The following is a 6,847-nucleotide window of genomic DNA, read 5'->3' as shown; positions in this document are numbered from 1 at the left end:
GTCATTATCTCTTCTTTCAAGTATCACCTGGGAAACCCATCATTCTTAAAAGAAGCAGTGGTATCTTGCAACTTGGCTATTTAGTCTATTTCCTTGTAGAGGGGTAAAAACAAACAGAATTGGTGACTGTTAATTACATAACCCCCTCAGAGTTAAATCTTTAAGAAGACAGAGGTAGTGAAAGGGATTAAAAAAGAATATTAGCCTTTGCTAGCTTTTCAGAAATTAATCCTCACGATTGTCTGACTAGACAGAGACAGAAAGAGAGAGGGAGGTAAACTAAAATAAACATGGCATAGCAATGACAAAGAACAAATACATATGCAAACACAACATGATCCAAAGAATTTTCTAAAATTCATAAGCAAGTTAAAGGGCTATCTGTCAGGACAGATGACCATCATGAAGAAGAAATGAGCTCCTATTAAAAGAAGAAGCCAAATAGGCTGGGAGCGGTGGCTCACGCCTGTAATCCCAGCACTTTGGGAGGCTGAGGCGGGCGGATCTCGAGATCAAGAGATCGAGACCATGGTGAAACTCTGTCTCTACTAAAAATACACACACACACACACACACACCAAAAAAACAAAAACAAAAACAAAAACAAAAAAAATAGCCTGGTGCGGTGGCGGGCGCCTGTAGTCCCAGCTACTCAGGAGGCTGAGGCAGGAGAATGGTACGAACCCGGGAGGCGCAGCTTGCAGTGAGCTGAGATTGTGCCACTGCCCTCCAGCCTGGGCAACAGAGAAAGACCCCATCAGAAGAAGAAGAAGAAGGAGGAGAAGGAGGAGGAGAAGAAGGAGGAGGAGGAGGAGGAAGAGGAGAATAAGAAGAAGAAGAAAAGGAGGAGGAGGAGGAGGAGGAGGAGGAGAAGGAGAAGAAGAAGAAGAAGAAGAAGAAGAAGAAGAAGAAGAAGAAGAAGAAGAAGAAGAAGAAGAAGAAGAAAGAAGAAAGAAGAAAGAAGAAAGAAGAAAGAAGAAAGAAGAAAAAAGAAAGAAGAAGAAGAAGAAGCCGCCACAAAATAAGCCTTCTTCCACTATTTGGAAAAAAGCACCATCCTCTTTTGTAGAACTGACAAACCAGAAACCATTTTTCCCCTGATGGGGAAAACCACCTTTCTTCTGCTTGGGCTTTTTTTTTTTTTTTTTTTTTTTTTTTTCTTTTTCTTTTTTTCATTCTATTTTTACCAAGAAATATATCGCTGTGATAGACAGTTCATGTACAGTAAATCATCAATATAGTTTAAGCCAATAAAAGCCAAATTGAGACTATTAAGTAGCATAATGCTGTGTAACAGTCCAGTGCTTGACTTACTTAAATATATACATTCTTTGGTGAAATTAGCTTCATTCAGTTTTATGTTTTTACACAAAAATGTTTTTAAGAGGGACAGTAAACCAGAGAGAAGAAACCTGCAGAACTTTGGAGCCTAACTTACATGTGTTATTCATAATTATATTTTCTAAGAATAAAGATATGCTCCAATTTGAAGGCATTATTTGAGATTGGCCATGCAAGAGTAAACATGGACTGGATATTTGAGTGCCGAAAATCTTTTATTGGGGGCAGGAACCAAAAACATATAATTCAAAGACTGAATATAAATATTTGTTAATGTGCTAAAAAATCAACAGTCAGTCATGATGATATTCTTGTTACCCCTTATACTAGCCTTCTGTGTTTCACAGGAAGTAAATTATCAAACACAAATGAACCTTCCAAGAATATCAAAATGTATCAGTTATTAGTTAAGGACTTAAAGAAAATGTTCTAAGGCTATAGCCTTCTTTAATATGATAATACATCTGAAGAAAGAAAAACTAAAATTTCAGAAAATATAATTTCATAGATGCAATCAGAAAAAAATCAAGAAGTTAAAAACCAATAAAATGTCATAAAATTATAGCTTACCAAATAATTCCATATATTTACCTCATTTGAGTATTAGAACCAACATATAAAAAAGGGAAATATTATTTCCTTCATTGTCTAAATAAGAACAGTGACAAATTTTAATGTTACAGTACTTAGTTCTAACTCATGAAACTCCAGAACTGGAATACAGGTCTTCTGATCTCTAGTACACTTTTTCTTCTGCCTGCTAGAATGCATATACCACAATTTGTTTATTCATTCAACTGTGATGAACCTTTGAGTTATTTCCAGTTTTACAAATTAAGTTGCTATGATTATTTGTATACACGCCTTTGTGTAGATATATTCTTTTATTTGCCTTGATTAAATATCTAAGAATGAAATGACTGATTCATATGGTAGCTGTATGGTTAACTTAAGAAGCTGCCAAACTGTTTTTCAAAGTAGTTGTACCAATTTGCATTTCCATCTGCAGTGTATGTAGGAGATCTAATTGCTCCATATCCTTGCTATTGTTTTATATGGTCCATTTTTAAGCCATTGTAATAGGTAAGTGGTGGTATCTCATTGTGGTTTTAATTTGCATTCCCCTAATAGCTAATGATACTGAGCTTCTTTTCCTGCATTTATTTGCTATTGCTATCTCTATTTATGGTGAAGTGTCTATTCAAATATTTTGTGTTTTTAAAATTTTCTTATATTGTCAAATTTTCACAAAACAAGTTTATTGAAGTTTAATTCATGAAAATACAATTCATCCAGTTAAAGTACAAGAATACCTTGGAAATACTGCAAATTCAGTTCCCGACCACTACAAGAAAGCAAATATTGTAACAAAGTAAATATCACAATAAAGTGAGTCACATGATTTTTTAGTTTTGTATTTCATATAAAAGTTATGTTTACACTATATTGTAGTCTATTAAGTGTGCAATAGCATTATGTCTAAATAATGCACATTCTTTTATTGAAAATATTTTAGTGCTTGCCTGAAAATGCTAACAATCATCCAAACCTTCAGTGAGTTGTAATCTTTTTACTGATGGAGGGTCTTGCCTTGATGTTTATGGCTGCTGAATGATCAGGGTGGTGGCACGTAAAGAATGAGGTAGCTGTGGCAATTTCTTAAATCTAGAAAACAGTAAAGTTTGCCAAATTCATTGACCCTTTCTTTTATACCATTTCTCTACATCATGTGATTCTGGTGGATAACATTTTACCCACAGCAGTACTTCTTTTAAAATTAAAGTCTATGCTCTCAAACCCCACCACTGCTTTATCAAATATGTTTATGTAATATTATAAGTCCTTTGTTGTCATTTCAACAATGTTCACAGCATCTCCACCAGGAGTAGATTCTATTCCAAGAAACTGCTTTCTTTGCTTATACATAAAAAGCAATTCCTCATTTATTAAAAAGTTTTAACATGAGACTGCAGCAATTCTGTTACATCTTCTGGCTCCATTTCTAATTCTAGTTTTCTTGCTATTTCCACCAAATCTGCAGTTATTTGTTCCAGTGAAGTCTTGAACCCCTCAAAGTCATCCTTGGGGTTGGAATCAACTTATTCCAAACTCCCGTTAATGTTGATATTTTGACCTCCTCCCATGAAGTGCAAATGTTCTTAATGGCAGCGAGAATGATGAATCACTTCTAGAAGGTATAATTTACTTTTTCCCAGATTCATCAGAGGAGTCATTATCTCTGGCAACCATAGTCTTACGAAATGTATTTCTTAAATAACAGGACTTGAAAATCAATATTACTCTTTGATCTCTAGGCTGCAGGATGAATGCCACATTAGCAGGAAAGAAAACAATATCAATCTTCTTATACATCTCCATCAGAGCTCTTGTGTGACCAGATGCATTTTCAATGAGAAGTAATATTTTGAAAGGATTTTTTTTTTCTGAGGTGGTCTTAACAGTAGGCCTAAAATATTCAATAAACCATGCTGTAGTGCTGTAAACAGATATGCTGTTATATGGACTTGGTTGTTCCATTTATAGAGAATAAGCAGAGTAGATTTAGCATAATTCTTAAGGGCACTAGAATTTTCAAAATGGAAAATGAGCATTGGCTTCAAATTAAAGTAATCAGCTGCATTATCCCCTAACAAACAAGTCAGGCTGTCCTTTGAAGTTTTAAAGCCAGGAAATGATTTCTCCTTTCTAGCTATATAAGTCCTAGGTGGCAGCTTCTTTCTGTACAGGGCTGTTTTGTCTACACTGAAAATCTGTTGAAAAGCTTGCCTTCTGCTAGCTTTTGAATTTGCTTGCTCTTGCTTCTCTAGTTCTTTTAATTGCAATGTTAGGGTGTCAATTTTAGATCTTTCCTGCTTTCTCTTGTAGGCATTTAGTGCTATAAATTTCCCTCTACACACTGCTTTAAATGTGTCCCAGAGATTCTCATACATTGTCTCTTTGTTCTCATTGGTTTCAAAGAACATCTTTATTTCTGCTTTAATTTTGTTATGTACCCAGTAGTCATTCAGGAGCAGGTTGTTCAGTTTCCATGTAGTTGTGCAGTTTTGAGTGAGCTTCTTAATCCTGAGTTCTAATTTGATTGCACTGTGGTCTGAGAGACTGTTTTTTATGATTTCCGTTCTTTTGCATTTGCTGAGGAGTGTTTTACTTCCAATTATGTGGTCAATTATAGAAAAAGTGTGATGTGGTGCTGAGAAGAATGTATATTCTGCTGATTTTGGGTGGAGAGCTCTATAGATGTCTATTAGGTCCGCTTGGTCCAGAGCCGTGTTCAAGTCCTGAATATCATTGTTGAGTTTCTGTCTCATTGATCTGTCTCATATTGACAGTGGGGTGTTAAAGTCCCCTACTATTATTGTGTGGGATTCTAAGTCTTTTTGTAGATCTTAAGAACTTGCTTCATGAATCTGGGTACTCTTGTATTGGGTGCATATATATTTAGGATAGTTAGCTCTTCTTGCTGCATTGATCCCTTTATCATTATGTAATGCCCTTCTTTGTCTTTTTTGATCTTTGTTGGTTTAATGTTTGCTTTATCAGAGACTAGGATTGCAACTACTGCTTTTGTTTTTCTTTCCATTTGCTTGGTTAATATTCATCCATCCCTTTATTTTGAGCCTATGTGTGTCTTTGCACATAAGATGGGTCTCCTGAATACTGCACATCAATGGGTCTTGACTTTTTATCCAATTTGCCAGTCTATATCTTTTAATTGGGGCATTTAGCCCATTTACATTTAAGGTTAATATTGTTATGTGTTAATTTGATCCTGTCATTATGATGCTAGCCGGTTATTTTGCACATTAGTTGATGCAGTTTCTTCATAGTGTTTATGGCCTTTATAATTTGGTGTGTTTTTGCTGTGGCTGGTACCGACTTTTCCTTTCCATATTTAGCACTTCCTTTAGGGGCTCTTGTAAGGCAGGAGTGGTCATGACAAAATCTCTCAGCATTTGTTTGTCTGTAAAGGATTTTATTTCTCCTTTGCTTATGAAGCTAGTTTGGCTGGGTATGAAATTCTGAGTGGAAAATTATTTTCTTTAAGAATGTTGAAGTTCAGCGGTGGTGTTGCCCCTGTCCAGGCCCTGAGTGGCCCTGAGCATGGGCAGTCCCTGGTGGCTGCCATAGCCGAGCTACCAGTGCTGGACTCCCACGGGCAGTGGGTGCCGTTTGGAGCTCTCCTCCGGGAGCGCCGCACCATGGTACTGTTTGTGCAGCATTTCCTGTTTTACATTTGCAAGGAATATGTAGAGGCTCTGTGAAAAATCCTGAAGAGTTTCTTACAAGAAGCAAATGTCATCCTTATAGTGATTGAACAGTCATCCTACCATCCTATTGAGCCTTTTTGCAAACTGCCTGGATATTCTCATGAAATCTATTTCATCCTGAGAGGGAAATTTATAAAAGATTGGGAATGAAAAGAGGTGAAGAAATGGCCTCATCAGGACAGAGCCCCCACGTAAACTCTCAGGAAGCCTTTGGAGCTTGTGGTGGGCAGTGACTGGCCCTCTCTTTGATTTTCAAGGAGATCCAGCTCAGCAAGGTGGAACTCTCATTTTAGGTTCAGGTAACAACATCCATTTTATACACCATGAAAGGAATATGTTGGATCACAAACCTATCAACTCTTTTACAGCTTGTAGGAGTTTAACATGTGAACTTTACAAACAGACTTTCATTTATCCATGTGTGAGTTAACATGGTATCTGCAACTTTCGACTGGACCTCCTGGAATGTGACCTTCAATGCTGGGGTGTAATATCCCTGTGCAGTGTCTAACCTGCTGTCCCTTTCCAGCCTTTGAGGATTTAGGAAAGCATAAAGAGGCCTTGAACCAGTTGAACTGCATGCTGAGAAGCATCAGTTGTCAAAAATGTGATAATACTTTCATTTTATAGCTTTTAAAATTTTATGCAAAATAACAAATATGAATATACAAAATATAACTTTAAAAAATTATAAAATCATAAATATAATTTCAATCATTTTACATTATGGTATATTCAGTCAATGAAAGATTTTTTGGGGAATTAATACAAATTCTGATGAAGAATATATAAAGGGAAGGGAGAGCAACACAAGACCATTGTATTCAGTGAAGAAAGCAAAATATTAAATTCTGTCAACAATATAACTGCATTTTTATATGTATATATTTGTATTTTTGTGTGCTTAGGAAAAAGACAGGAAATAAACACCAAAATGTTGCCAGTAGGTATCTCTGTGTTAAGATGATAGTGTTATTATTTTCTTTTCTGCATTTCCCAACTGTTCTATAATGAGCATGATTAATATTGTTGGGCCAGGAAAAGGTCTTTAAACATTATCTGACAATTTTATGCCTATAAAACCACCTTCTAAAGCGCAAATTATATAGGCTGCAGCCCATATTTCTACCCTAATTGCTTTACTCACAGGAAGTGTGGCAATCCGAATATCTCACATATAGCCAGTGTCCACGGCACCTTCTCATTACACACTTGCT

The 6,847-nt window shown here is 36.1% G+C and overlaps 1 pseudogene; it reads left to right on the top strand.

The window, feature by feature from the left end:
- The first annotated feature begins 5,341 nt into the window (after window positions 1–5,341).
- Window positions 5,342–6,055, top strand: LOC101013222 (annotated as a pseudogene).
- The last annotated feature ends 792 nt before the right edge of the window (window positions 6,056–6,847 follow it).

This window comes from Papio anubis, chromosome X (assembly GCF_008728515.1).
Source record: "Papio anubis isolate 15944 chromosome X, Panubis1.0, whole genome shotgun sequence".
Classification (NCBI taxonomy): domain Eukaryota; kingdom Metazoa; phylum Chordata; class Mammalia; order Primates; family Cercopithecidae; genus Papio; species Papio anubis.
Note: the sequence above shows the minus strand (reverse complement) of the source record. Positions and strands in the feature narration are given on the sequence as shown.